The sequence below is a fragment of the Denticeps clupeoides genome, chromosome 16 (assembly GCF_900700375.1).
Source record: "Denticeps clupeoides chromosome 16, fDenClu1.1, whole genome shotgun sequence".
NCBI lineage: Eukaryota > Metazoa > Chordata > Actinopteri > Clupeiformes > Denticipitidae > Denticeps > Denticeps clupeoides.
This window is the reverse complement of record NC_041722.1, coordinates 8583965-8598411: the sequence shown is the minus strand read 5'-3', so window position 1 is coordinate 8598411 and position 14447 is coordinate 8583965.

The following is a 14447-nucleotide window of genomic DNA, read 5'->3' as shown; positions in this document are numbered from 1 at the left end:
CCTTGTTCGGAAAGGAATATTATTCTTCAAACGAACACAGGACTCCCGTCAAATCCTTTCCCCACATAAAAATACAAACAGCTTTTTTTTTTTTAAATATATAAATATAAATAGAAATTGCATGTATAGTACTGTCTATATCTACTTCTAGTAGTGTATTTATATATTTTACACATAATTGAAATAATTAATATTAAACACGTTCTAATGATTTTTATTATTATTATATGCTTGGACTTGTTTAAAATTGTCCCTCATTTGAGATGCAGCCTGGTCCCCGTCATGCGGCGCTATAAACGGATTTATGGCTGAATCGCTTTAACAGATGTGTTAAATATCGCGAGTTTTAATAAAAAAGTCTTCATTCTCGGCGCACTTTGAACAGAAGTGTGCGGCTCCGGCCGCGCGGACCTGATCCTGTTAACCATGAACTAACTGTCCCCCCCCGGCCGCTCCCCAATAACAAAGAGCCTTTTTATTATACTCGCGACGGGTTTATTCTGCGGGATTAAAGGCGTGAATAATAATAATGCTAAAATAGAAAAAAGTGCATCTGCGAATTTGAGACGCGTTCATTTAAACACACATTAAACTCGTATGAAACCTGGGCGGGGCGGCGTCACCTTTACCCCCGCGTTACCCCTCTTTTACTCGGGTCTAAAAAGAGCTACTAAGAACCCAAAGATCTAGTGCATGAAAAATGTATCTACAAATATCGAATTAACAACTTTTCAACTGTTTTTTTAAACATCCTGACAATTGAACATTGTCCAAGATCAAATTATTACAACAATGCGATCGAAATATTTGAAACATACGTTCCGCTATGATTTTATTTTAAACCGGAAAGTGCGGTGCTAATTGTTGTTTGATTTTATTAATATAACTTTCGTACGTGTAAAATTCCCCGTTGCAACTGTCCAAACTATTTATTCATAAAGAAAGAGCTTTGTAAGACGTGTGGTATTACAGTATAATATCCAGAGTTTAATTCCGTTATTCGTACTCATCCCTGTTCCTTCCCCCCTTTTTTTTGTGGCATGTGGAACGTACCCATATTTATCCTTTATGGGAGATAAGTGTTTGCTGTATGGATTTCTTTTTTAAAAAACCATTAAAAACCTGTGAATTGTCTTTACTCTCATTATTCAGCATTTGGTTAAATCCTCTTTGTGGCGCAGCAGATGGTTTGTAAGAAACATCCCACAGTTCCGATCGGCGAAACTAATTTCACCGCGTCCGCTCGTTTCTTTTACTAAAGATCCCCCAAAACAGCCGGCGCGTTACAGATTTTTATTTTTTTTTAAAGACGGATTTATTGTAGTTTTTTCCCCCTCCTTCAGCAGGTCGAGATCCCGCCACATGTCTTGTTTTAATATAAAAGGTCGATTAGCGGGAGAACTGTTACGTGACGGCCTGAATGACGGTGACAGCTGCTCATAACTCTTCATTCCGCACCGGACCCTGTATTCATCGTTTTAAAAAAAAACCTTTAATGTGTTTACATCTTAAGTCTCGCTGCGGCCTGCTCTTTGGAAGCATCTGTCCCCGGAATAAAAGTCCCAGCAGCGAGCGACGTTGAGAGGATTAGTAATGGCGCGGGATGCCGAGGCGCGGTGACAAGCATTAAATCGATATTAACTTTGAATTTAACATCGCCGCTCCTGTTGCAAACGGAGGAGAAAAGGGGGCGCACAAAAGCGCGGGGTCCGGACCCTGCCTGCACCTGCCCGCCGCTTCTTATTCCGCCTTCTTACTCCTCCACGCAGCACTTATCTGATGTTTCCAGAGAGGCCCGCGGGAAATGTGCGAGTGGTTCCCTCCTCAGACCCCAGAAAAAAAGATAAAAAAGAGGTTTCATTCCCGTGTGCAGAAGATTCTGCATAGAACTTTTTTTTTTCTTCCCTTTTATTATTTTATTTGTTATTATTCAGTCCTCTAATGATAAAGGCCGGCCCTTTCCTGCCTAGAAGTCTTTTGTAAGAATGAAGTGTGCGGTGTTTTTATTTTTCCTGAACAGTTGGAGCCCCACACCCTGTTTACAGCCCCCCACCTCTCCGTGATCCCTACAGGCCTCAGTGAAGTACAGGTCAGCCGTTTTGCCACATTGGGTGGGGGGAAGGGGGACGTTCGCACCATTGACACGTTTCTCGGTGCATGTAATTGGATTGTAAGTGAGCCTGGGTACTTATGTCACTTTACGTCTTGTCAAATAATGAAAAAGGGCTCACATGATGAAAAAAAGCCATATTTAACTCACGTATAACTCTGATCGAGACATTCAGAAACTGTAGTGTACATTGTCTTCCTCCGTCTGAGGTTGAGCAGGAATACACGTAATTAATTGTAACCAACATTAGATGCATAATTTAAATAAGAATGATGTTATTAGGCAAAGACGTGAGCATAAACGTATACGATGTCCAAAGAAACATTACGCTTTGTCATAACCTCATCAGAACTCCGATGAACCGTGCGTATAAGTGTGTGTTTACGCACTATAGAAGCTGCCGAAAGTCCATCTAACTCGTTTATCCGTCCCAACACCTCATTCATTGTGAGGCCGTGAGCCGTGATGACTGGTGCGGCTCCCGCGCACAACCAGAGCCACGGTCAGGGCCTTTGGTCAGAGGGAGGCTGCTAATGAAGTCTGACTGACTTTACACTCAGCCGCAGCATGGGCAGCCTCCCATTGTCTGGACCCCAGCGTGACAAAAGCTTCCACCTTGATTGTTTAAACATAACGGTCATGGGCACAAATGCAGCTTGTAATTGATCCTGTTATGTCAGTAAGTGCTTTCAATGGCCCTGCGCTGAGGTGACAGTGTGGTTCCCTTTGGGGTTCGGTGGCTTCTTAAACTCCAATCCCGCCCCCCTGAACCCCTTCTTTGGCACAGAGGCACACTACCAAACATTTTAGCTTTGCGAGGTAGAATTAATGCCGTCTAAATAGATCAAAATGAAGGGCTGTTTGATGCACCGGGACTTTTTATGCCGACACAGCACTACCCGGATGTGAGATTAACCCAAGTCTCCTGCTTTTTGTGCTGCAGGGCATGAGGGCAGGAAAGCAGGGTCGAGCCGGTGGACAGATTGGGCAGAAAGGAAAGCTCTTGGCCCTTTTCAGACCCTGTCCAGACCATTGCAGATGTACAAAAGCCATATTTTCACAATGTTGATAAAAACTTGACTGCATTTGCTCCTGTTGTGGTGACTTGTTCCAAGAATAACAATGATGGATGGTCAGCACCCTTGCGTCTGTGGTGGCGACTGCACTAGCTGCCATTATATTGAATCTTGGCAATGCAGGCGTGTCATAGAAGTTCAATATACATGGAGCGCCATCGATTGAGGGATTTCTGGGAAGTGATAGTCTAGTCTAGTCTACAAACTCACAGCTTGGTCTCCTCCTTTCCATTGCAGTTTGTCGAAATAACAACATTTGAACCCTAATTTGAAGGTCAATGAAAACATGACTACTGATATGAGGTCCTCAGGTGAGGAGACCCCACAGAGGCTCAACCTGCTGTGAAAACCACTCAATAAATCCAATACACATAGAAATAAAATCTTCCGTATCTTGAGGTAACTGTGCTTCCCACTGATCTGAAGGGACATGCCCAGGACTGATTTATTATTGATGTTCAACATGCTTCAAAACCAAGCGACAGACCTTGAGAGGCCAATGGTGTTTTTTTTTTTTTTTTTGTGATTGTAAGCCATCTCCTGGACACCCCCCACCGCCCGCTCTCCACACACCCGTTAAGATTTATAGACATTTTCTATGGCAGAGTAAAAGGCCCGGCTTAAATTGGGGGGCCTTTGCACAAAACCCAGCCATGAGTGAAGAAGCCTTTTCTAGAGCACGCTAGCTGCCCCAGCTGCCTGCTGCTGAATGGACCCTCCATCTAAGGCCTCCTTCAATGCCTGCTCCTCTCGCTCACTCTCTCTTCCCCTTCTGTCTTTCGCACATACATGTGTATGTGTGTGTGTATGTGTGTGTGTGTGTGTGTATATATATATATATATATATATATATGCGCGCTATTGCTTGACCTATAGTGAGATACGGGTGTCTGGGATCATGTGGTATCAGTAAAAAACTGACTTAAAGACCCTGAGGAATTCAAAAGATCTGAAGGGGACATTGAAAAAGGAATCTTGTTCTAAAAGAGAGAGGAATGTGAAATCATTGTAAGGGATGTTCAGACAAAGTCGTTTGACTGATAAACGTCTGCTCCTTAATTGCATTTTGGGCGATGCATGCCCACCACACACATCTATGTAACCAGAAAGCACAAATACAATACGAGAAGCGAGTGTTTAAGAACTGGGTGGAACTATACATTGCAGTACTACGTAATGCAGTCTTGTTATAAACTGTACATCTCATGTGGCCTTTATGTCTTGTTTTGAATAGTGTTTAATTTTATTTAACAGTCTGTCTACAGTGCACTTCAGGATCCATGATGGTTCCTCAATTTACGGCATATTTACATTTACATTTAAGGCATTTGGCAGATATTCTTATCCAGAGCGACTTACAACGTGCTTCCATGTTATAATCAATGAACTGATGAATGAAGTGAAGTATTTACTGACTTATATACCACATAGAACTAGAAAAAATAGATTCACCAAGAAATACATATTAATGATATTTACAATGTAAATGTGCAAACCAAAATATTTTGCACCCGGGTCACTGGATGATCTCCCAGGCATTTTTGGCTCTGCTCTGTGTCTCTGAATACTTTCTCAGTGGCATGGGTGAGAGACGATTTCATGGGACTTGGTCACCCTCTTTATACAGACAGTTGGAAGACGAGGACGAGAGAGTTCTCATGTTAAAATGATCCCAGCGAGGGTTTGGCTTTGTGTTATAGTCAAACTGGGTTATCTTTATGACGTGTGTCTTACACTCGCCTTGAGAAACAACGGATCTGTCTGAGAAAGGTCTGCCATGTTGACCATGTGTGGTTTTGTGATCACTAGTGTCACAGTGTCCAAAATGCTTGATTTGCTCCCCTCTTTGAACAAAAGCTGAATATTAGATAAGATAATTCTATATTGTCATTGTCACTTCTCAAGGAACAACAAAATTAAAGGTGCAGTCGACTCAGGTATATAGTTTAGTTCTGGTTTTAATTTCTCTTTTGCCTGATGGCAAGAGCTGGGAGTGGCAATGACCAGGGTGTAATGAGTCCTGGTTAATGTCTATTTCTTTTTTGTGGCATCGTGAGGTTATAATTTGTAGGTTGGAGAGGGGGCAGCCAATTGTTTTTTCCGCTGACCTGATGGAGCACCTTCCTTTCTGAGGAAGTGCAGCTGCCGTACCACACACACAGTCCCATTTATTTTTTACTTTTATTTTTCCTGTAGTCAACAACAAGCTCTTTTGTTTTTGTGGTGTTTAGGAGCAGGTTGTTGACCCTGCATCACATTGACTGCCGTTCAGCCTCTTCCCTGTATGCCAGCTCACCTTCTTTGCCTGAGATGAGTCCAACCACTGTCCTCGAATCTGGGTATAGAAGAGGGTATATAGAGGGTATAGAGGGGTGGGCTGAGCATGCACCCCTGTGGCGTCCTGGTGCTGAGGATGAGAGCAGTGGAGGTGCCCGACCCTCTGGGAGTGACCTGACAGAATCCAGTATCCAGCTGCAAAGTGACAAAGTGAAGCGATTGTCATTGTGATACACAGTGAAATGTGTCCTCTGCATTTAGCCCATCACCCTGAGTGAGCAGTGGGCAGCCATGACAGGCGCCCGGGGAGCAGTGTGTGGGGACGGTGCTTTGCTCAGTGGCACCTCAGTGGCACCTTTGTGGATCGGGATTCAAACCGGCAACCTTCTGATTACGGGGCCACTTCCTTAACCGCTAGGCCACCACTGCCCCACCATCACACCACTGGTTAGTGATGGAGGTCCCAGATCTGCCAGTTTAGACACCAGTCGTTTGGGAATGACATTGAACACCAAGCTGAAGTCCAAAAGAACAATCTAACGTAGCTCCCCTGCTGCTCCCGGTGGGTCAGGGCAGTGTGGAGGGTACTGGACACAGCGTACTCAGATGATCTTGCTTTGTTTGGCAATCTGAAATGGCTCCAGGTCTGCTGGCAAGCAGGCAATGACATGACTCCGCACCAGTTTCCCAAGCCCTTCATGATGACAGGTGTGATTGCCACTGGGCAGTAGTCATTCAGACTGTTTGTGGTGGATATTTTTGGCAGTGGAACAATGGTGGAGGACTTGATGCAGGATGGGACAATATCCTGTGACAGGAAATGGTTGAAAATTCTGGTGAAAATTCCAGCCAGTTGATCTGCACAGTCTTTCAGCGCTCGTCCAGCCACACTGTCGGGTCCTGCAGCCTTCTACAGGGTCACCATCCTCAGCTTCCACCTTAGCTCACACTCCTCCACCACGATAGTGTGGATGTTGTGTAGCTGCTGTTGGTGTCACCTCAAAGCAGCCAAAGAAGATATTCAGCTCCTGTTCTAGAGATGCATTGGCTGAGAAGTATCCATGAAACTTAATAAAGCAGAATCTTAATGCATCTTCATTTGAGACTTTACAAATAATAAAAAAAAACCCATGTATAATTATTTTTTTATTCATTGTATCTAAATGACAAACACATTCTATTTGACTTTTATAAATGAGTGTATCATTAAATAGTTTCTAAACCATCTGTTAGTGTGTGAAATTTTTAGCAGGCTTTTGGATAATTGTTGTTGTGCGGCATTACCAATGCAGGAACAGCAGGCCCTTTTGTTGCCAGGCTTTAAATCATGGAGCAGATCTGATTATTAAAAGGTGCCGCCAAATTATTCTCCCACTGTCAAAATTGTGCCGCTCATGTGAGACTGCAGGCCAGCATTAAAACTTCCAAATGCAGCCCCTTTGCATCTGAATGTGCCCATGATCCTTTAGGTTCTCCAGAGAGGGCCACAGTGGTGACATTTCTAATCCCCGAAATATTGTTGGCCCTCAATGAATGGCGGAGCATCAGAGCGTGTGTGTAATTATTCTGTAATGCTCCTTTCACCATTGTGTGATCTCGCGCGTTTGCTTAGTGGATTGGCATCTTAAAAAAATCGCACACACATTCATACACAGACCACTTCACAGATACACGTCCTGCGCAAACACACACTACCCGACACAAGGCTTTGTGCGATACTCTTTCGGCAAACACAAAGGCAAGATCAAGCGCTATGTAATTACTTGTTTATTAAGACTGACAGTATCTTTCCTGAAAATGAAAGTAAAAATTTACAATATAAAGACTTGAATGGTCTTGAAATATTTGCTGCACTGCAAGCAAGTATTTGTTGTAATTAATTAAACATATTTGCCTTTCCCCCCTTGGATCTTGTGTTGTATCTATGGCAGTGGCAATGACAGAAAAATACTCTTTTTTTTTTTTTGCTCTGTGCTCCATTGCTCCATTCCCTCTGTTGATGACACAAGGAAAAGTGACAAAGAGCTTCGGTTAATTAGCACGAAACAGTGTCTTGGAGAGGATGCTGAAGAAATCACTCCTTCCTTTTATCCCTGTCACAGTCTCCTGAATGGAAAGATAATGAGGCCGAGGTGGGTAGATTGGACAGAAGTGCCGGGTTTTAATTTGTGCCGTCGCATTTTAAAGCACCGTGTCATTGTATCTAATGACGACCACCCCCTCACCTCCATTGAGGCCTGGCGGAACAAGTGGGGTCCTGAGACTGCAAGTCAACGATGCCCCCCGGTCTACAGATAAGACAGAGGGTAAGCTTATGAAGTGTGGGATACCGGGGGAGCCGGGTTTTAATTAAGACTTTTCATTGCGTCTGTGGAGAGCGGGCTCAGCTTAGAGCCGGGCAAGTGTGCCCAAAGCACTGCAACGTATTTTGAAGAGTGCAGGAGAGGAGCTCATTGAGAATCAATTAAAGAGAAAAGAATGGATGCTCCACGTTAACAAAGGATCAATAGATACTAAGAGAAAATTAATTTCTAAAGGTATTTCGGACATAACACCATCAGATTCGCATCTCATTCGTTTATTAAATGAATGCTTTAGTCCAGTGAAAATTCATTCCCTTCCTTCTCGACATTGTGACAGAAATGTTGTCAGGATTGTAAATGGACAGATAAGTGCAGAGGATGTGAATTCGTCCCCATCCATCGCAGACTGCCAGGCAAAGGAACCGGCAGAGCTAATAGTTAGCCACACTCCCAGGGTCGGCTATTCTAATGGCGAGGATGTGGTTTTACATCTGAAGACGAGTGACAACGCACTGAAAGGAGGAATATGCATTGGCGAATTGTTTCTAATGGTTAACGCTTGTTTCTGCTGACTTCCAGCGTGTTTTGAAATACTGAAAGATCCCTTTTTTTTAAGTTGCATATTTGTCGGCTGTGTCTTCTCCATCCTTTAAAAACTCATCAGCAGAAAGGGGAGTTGACTGGCTGGAGGAGGAGTAAGGCTCTATTCAACCCTCCGTTTGAGGATGGCCTTTCAGGCCCTGAGAGCGACTGTCAGTAAGAGGGCAATCAAGCATGGGGCGGAGGGGGCCGTAGCTCAGAGGACCCCCTCTTTCCAGTACCTGTGACAGGCCCTCATATGCGGCCCATTCAGTCGGCAGAAGGGCAATGGCCCAAGAGAGACAAACAATCTGCAAGAGTCTATCATTCTGTGTGGTGTTATCTTAGGCTCTGAATAGAAGGAGAGTGCCCTTACAATCACACATACACACACACACACACACACACACACACACCACTATTTCTTTCTTTGGGTCGGGGCCCTCAACAGGAGGTTTATGACACACAATCATATATTTCTAACAGCAGTGTAGTTTCACTCTTCATTGTGTTTTCACATGCATTGTAAGTTGTTAACTATTGTGTAGCCACTTTGTTCCGCAGTTGAAATGCCTCCTTGTCTCCTCGTCCTCGGACGAACTTCACCCTCGGAGCAGGGGGGTCGAGAGTGTGACACATCTAGACATATGCTTCTGTTATCATGGCCTGTGATGCATCTGTTGCTATGATGGTGCCGCATTAAAAAAAATGCTGTGACGGAGAAAAAAAACGGACACACACAATCGCGCACGCACACACAGACTCCCAGAAGCCATTTCTCTTTGCCCCATTACCCACAAGTCACCGTGACCAATCAGGCTTTGTGACTATTGGTCAGGTCATTCTGTGGTGGGCTGCTTTTCTCTCTCACTTTCCCTCTTTTTTTTCTTATTCCAAACCTCCCCTCCTTTTCACATTCTCACTTGCTCAGCTGTCACTTGCCGAAAAACGTAAAGCAGAGGAAAGAAATACTTAAACTCGTTTTTTTCTATTTTGATTTTGAAAAGGGAGTAAGTCATGCAAGAAAAGAGGAAAAAAGTTTTAAGATTTGAGGATTTCTCTACAGGAAACTGCAGGGAAGCTCCTGGTTTCAGATATAAACCTTTTTCTTCTAACCCCCCTCAGCTCTACAATGAACAACAATTCTGAATTCTCAGACAATGTGATATTCCACATCAGTCAGCATTTGTAGTTTTTTTCTGCTCGTCTACATCTTTTCTTGGATAACTTTTTAATTGGAGAATATGTGCTCGTATTAAATTATAGAATCTTTTCAAAGTGCTACCTTGTTTGGTAACTTTTGGATTGAATCAAATTTTGGCTTTTTTTGCATCCCTAATCACTGTGAGCCTTACTATTTGGTGCAGGTCCAGCGTTGCCACCATCTGTGTGCCTGGTTGTTTGTGTCACCTCTCACCATCAACGGACATCCAGCCACCTAGCAGGCTCCTAATTCCCTGTGTCAAATACAATAGGGCCAATTATATGGTAATCAGTGTTCCTCTGCTGTACCTTTCTCCTGCCCGCTGCCTCTCTCTGTGTCCTGGCTGGTGCTGTGCGGCGAGGTTAGTCACGCCTTATTACTGGGCTATTACTGCCGTCACACTGCAAATCGACTTCATTCAGCGCAAAGGGCTCATTAGCATTATTTAGTAATGATGATGATAATGAAACAACGATTTGGAGGCTAATAATAATATCAATTTGATCATTTTTGGAGTACTTATAAGAGATTCAGATTGGTGGCATTGGCTAGATAAGATCGAACAAATTGAAAAGGTACTTTATTTTTTCTGAATTTGGGTCGTGGCTTCTTACCGCATATGTTTTTTGGAAACTGTGGGCAAACATTCACATCTTACGCCTGACTAGTGTTTTGGCCGCTTACAAAGCCGATCTCCGACTCAATGGTGCGCTTGACAAACGGATTGTTTTAAAATGAAGCTCCCTGTCCAAGTGTTGACTACCGCGAACGCCGCCACCCCCTACCTCAGAACTCCCACTCCGTGCCCACCTCCCACCCGAAAGCAAAGCCCCTTTTGTTAACCTAATGTGCTTTTACCAGTTGCTTTGGCTGGAGACATCTGCTGGGTGCAACCAGTCAATATTGTGGCAAGAGTTCAAAGCAGCCAGTTCATTATTACTGTCAGCTTAACAGGCAGAAGGTTGCAGACTCAGAGAGAGGAGTGACAATGCTGGGGACAATGGTGGTCTCATTAGGAGGTGATTTATCAGGACGGGATGCTCAGTTTAACCTTTGGTCAGGCCTAGTCTCTATCCCCTTCCAAAAAATTCCCCCCATTGTTAATATGTTAGCTGAAAAGGGGCTATGGTGTTAAAAAGGGGGAATAAAAAATAAAACCAGTCAGAGCCGGAGCGTGTCTTGAAAGGGCTGAAATATTGTTTTCGAAAAGGGAGATGTGGGGTTTTATATCCATTGCTTCGAACTTTGTTGAGGACTTTCTCTCCTGGCCCTTTGTACTGGGTAGACTGATGGCCAATCCAGTGCCTACTGGGACGCTTTGGGCCTTCAAAGTTGCTAAGTCACCCAGGCATGTCTCAGTTTTATTGGGCGGTGTATAGAAGCAGTTGAATACAAGGCCTCTGTTTTGCATTCATTCCATTCAAATCTCATTTCATATATTGGGCTTAACCGTAAAAATTGGGCCCTTTATGACATTGGCCACCTCTGGCCTTTATGAAAGTCAAGTATTCCACTCATGGCAACATAAATGCATCGTATGGCCCAATAAGGCTGTGCCATCCATGCATATGTAGGAAGATCATAGTGTGTCCCCTTCGTCTACTCCTCCAGAAAGAGCATAATTGGCGTTTAATGTATGTAAGGAGAATAAATTGAATAGAAAAAGGAATATTCAGTCCAGGCCCATGTGGCGTTTTGTTAAGAAGACACGGCCACTCCCCCAGCTGAATGCATTTGCCTAAATCAATCTCTCTGGAGGCGCTGTGGATAATGTACCAGCCGAGGTTTGTAAACTGTTTTGTTAACAATGCATTATAAAAGGAGAGAAAGGGAGAGAGACTGAAAGCGCGACAGAGAGAAAAAGAGGAGGACACTGCTGAATGCCAAACAGTTGGGTGGGTGTGGAGCTCCGCTCTGCTCAGGATGGGTGCGAGCTGACATCCCCCCACCCAGTCCACATGGTCCAGTCAAGACCCCCCTCCCACCCCCAAATCAAAACCATCCTACGCCTCTTATGCACCAGTCTGCACTTAGTCACACCACATGGTTCTCTCATTTTTTCTCATGCGCCTACAAGCAGGAGTGCGGAGACAGACGGTGACCCCTCCCGCCACCATACGCTCTGTCTTCTACATTTGCCCCTTGCCCGTCCCACCCGGCCTCTGTCTTCAATGGCAATTGACACAGAAGCCACTCATAAATTGAGAGATCAATAATGGCAACATCACGGCATCTTCTGAGAGGGCTTGCCAAAAATGAATAAATGTGAGCAGTCATTTTCTTTATCCCTTTCAGGTACATATCAGTGCAAATGTTATTTTAGAGGAGAAACAAAGATTGGAAAAGTTTTTTCACATTATTTTATTGTCACGGGTGGGCTGGACATGGCGGTGAAGGAGGACACATTCGCACGATCACAGGACAGGGGTTTAATACATACTACACGCGACAAGGGAACATGAACACGCACAATGACCCGACGGTGAACAGACACGAACAGGATAGCTTTATACAATTATATAAATATACACCAGGTGAACACGATCAGGGAACATTACACGAGACGAACATGAAACACCGGTCCGGACCCCGGATCCGGAGACAACCCCTGCCGGTCCGGATCATGACATTTATATATACAACAGCATACACAGTACCCTTTAGCAGTCTGCCAGCTTAAGCTCAAGTTTAGCTTCTGCCTACAATGAACATCACCAACTAACCCACCACACATTATCAGCGATCATGCTCCAGCAATCCAGCAATGATGGGTGAGAAATCTCCCGTAGGAGCTGGCCCGATCCCCGCCTAATATGATGCTCAAGAGCTCTCTGATTAGTCGTCCCATCAGGGGTATCGCTCTGGCAGGGTAGCATGTGTAGCTGCCTGTTTTAAGCCCCTTGTTTCACTATCTTTCACTAATTGGCACAGAGGGGTATCTGACAGGACCGTAGCCTATGGGAATTGTCGGTGACATCTGATCCAGTACTCACTTAAGATCAAATTGATGTTAAACTGTAGCGTCTAGCCGGCTTCACTGCGGTCTCCTAAGGGACCTTGCTCTCTGAAGTGTCAGAAAGTCAAGGTTTGTGCCATATGTGTACAACTGGTCAAGAGCAACAAGGGAAGGGGTGGCTTCTTTAGGCAGTATTTTTATACTCCTGATAACAAATAAAGAAACATAATATTGCTCATTTTCTATTGCATTATGCGTTCGGTGATTTATGCAACATTATATTCATATGAAACGTTAAGGGTCAACTTGCTAGTCAGAATCAGAAACTAAAGGCCCTAACTACCCACCAAGAACTTCCTTATTCAATTGCTTTCATTTCTGATTTTGTGGGAGAAGTTATGTGAAAGAGGGGAAAATTCAGTCTTCAAATCTTCAGACAATTTTTTGTGTTTATTCAGTATTATACAGTTTCAAAAAACAAATGTAAGATTTCTCATTATAAATATCCACTGATATATTTTAGACTATTTATCTAGACTCAGTGGGACCTATTTTAAAGTGTTAAAAGAACAAATAAAATATTACTTTAGGCTGTGTCCAGTTGTACAGGACATTGACCACTGTTTATTATTGACCTGAAAAAGATCTGCATTAAAGACTTTTCTCTATGTTTTTTTCTGCCCAAATGTCAAAAACATTGTGGTGAAAAAACATAATAAACGTAGCATAATTCTGAGAGTTTAAGCCCATGGACAACACACCTTGAGTAAGGAAAGTCGGATCATTTGTTCATTTAATATGAATTTAAAAATATTTTAATTATATTTAAAATTCAGGTTAATTTTATATTAATTGAACATTAAATCAAATGAAATTAATATATGCTTAAAATAATGTAACATTAAATGGTTCATTTGTTCTAAAATATATATTATTTTATTTCTCATTAAATATGATGTATGTGATTAACGTTCATCAAGATTTTGGTGGTTTTGCCATATTCTTGATGTGACAGCTTGTTGTGGCAAGAAACATCTTACAGACATGGAAAAACCTAATATTTATCATTTACCACTCCCCACGTGTGAGGTCTCCTCCAAGCTCCCACGTTTTCACACCCTGCAGCTAGATAAAAATACGGAAAATGATAACTGATAACTTTGCACTTACCGAATCATCATTGCAAAATAGATCATATTTCCACAACTACAATTATTTTTTATTAATTTATTATTATTTACTCAGTGTTTATACTATATTAACCTAAGGAGATGTTCTTACATTCACAAATTACAGAAAAACTGATCTTTCTGCTCAATATATAGATACAAGTATCATTAATTTATTTTTGTGTCAATAAAAAATTTTTTTTTTTTAGAAGAGGATAACAAATGCCTCATAAGCCCAAAGTAGAAAGTCATAGATCAATCCAAATCTTTTTTGGGCCACCTGGGCCCAGTGTGAAGAGACATGTTCTTATAGGTAGCATGATGGCATAAGAGTTTCCATTAAATATAATACAGAATGAATGAAGACTTTGACAGAAGCTTGATTGGCTCAAAAATTGGAATTCAGAAACGTGCCTGTTTGACAGTGTAGACTGTTCAGGCAGAACATTGGAATGTCCTTACTTGATTAGCTTTGTAAAGAAACTAAGCACTCGGCAAAATGTCAAAATTCATTCATGGGGCCCGTTTTTGTTCCGCATTATGTGATGTTGCTCCTCTGCAGATTTGACTGAGTGTGGTCCAAGTCTGCTCTGATCCTGCACTTGAAACATTACATTTACATCTTTGTTGCTTTGTCACAGAATCAGATTAGTCATTATCCTGAGAACTCTTGGCTCCCTCTCAAATAGAGGCATTGCAGCACCGGGTCTTAGATTGGGAACCAGCACCGGCCCGACTCCTGAGCAAACAGACCAGGCTAATGGATTTCCCAT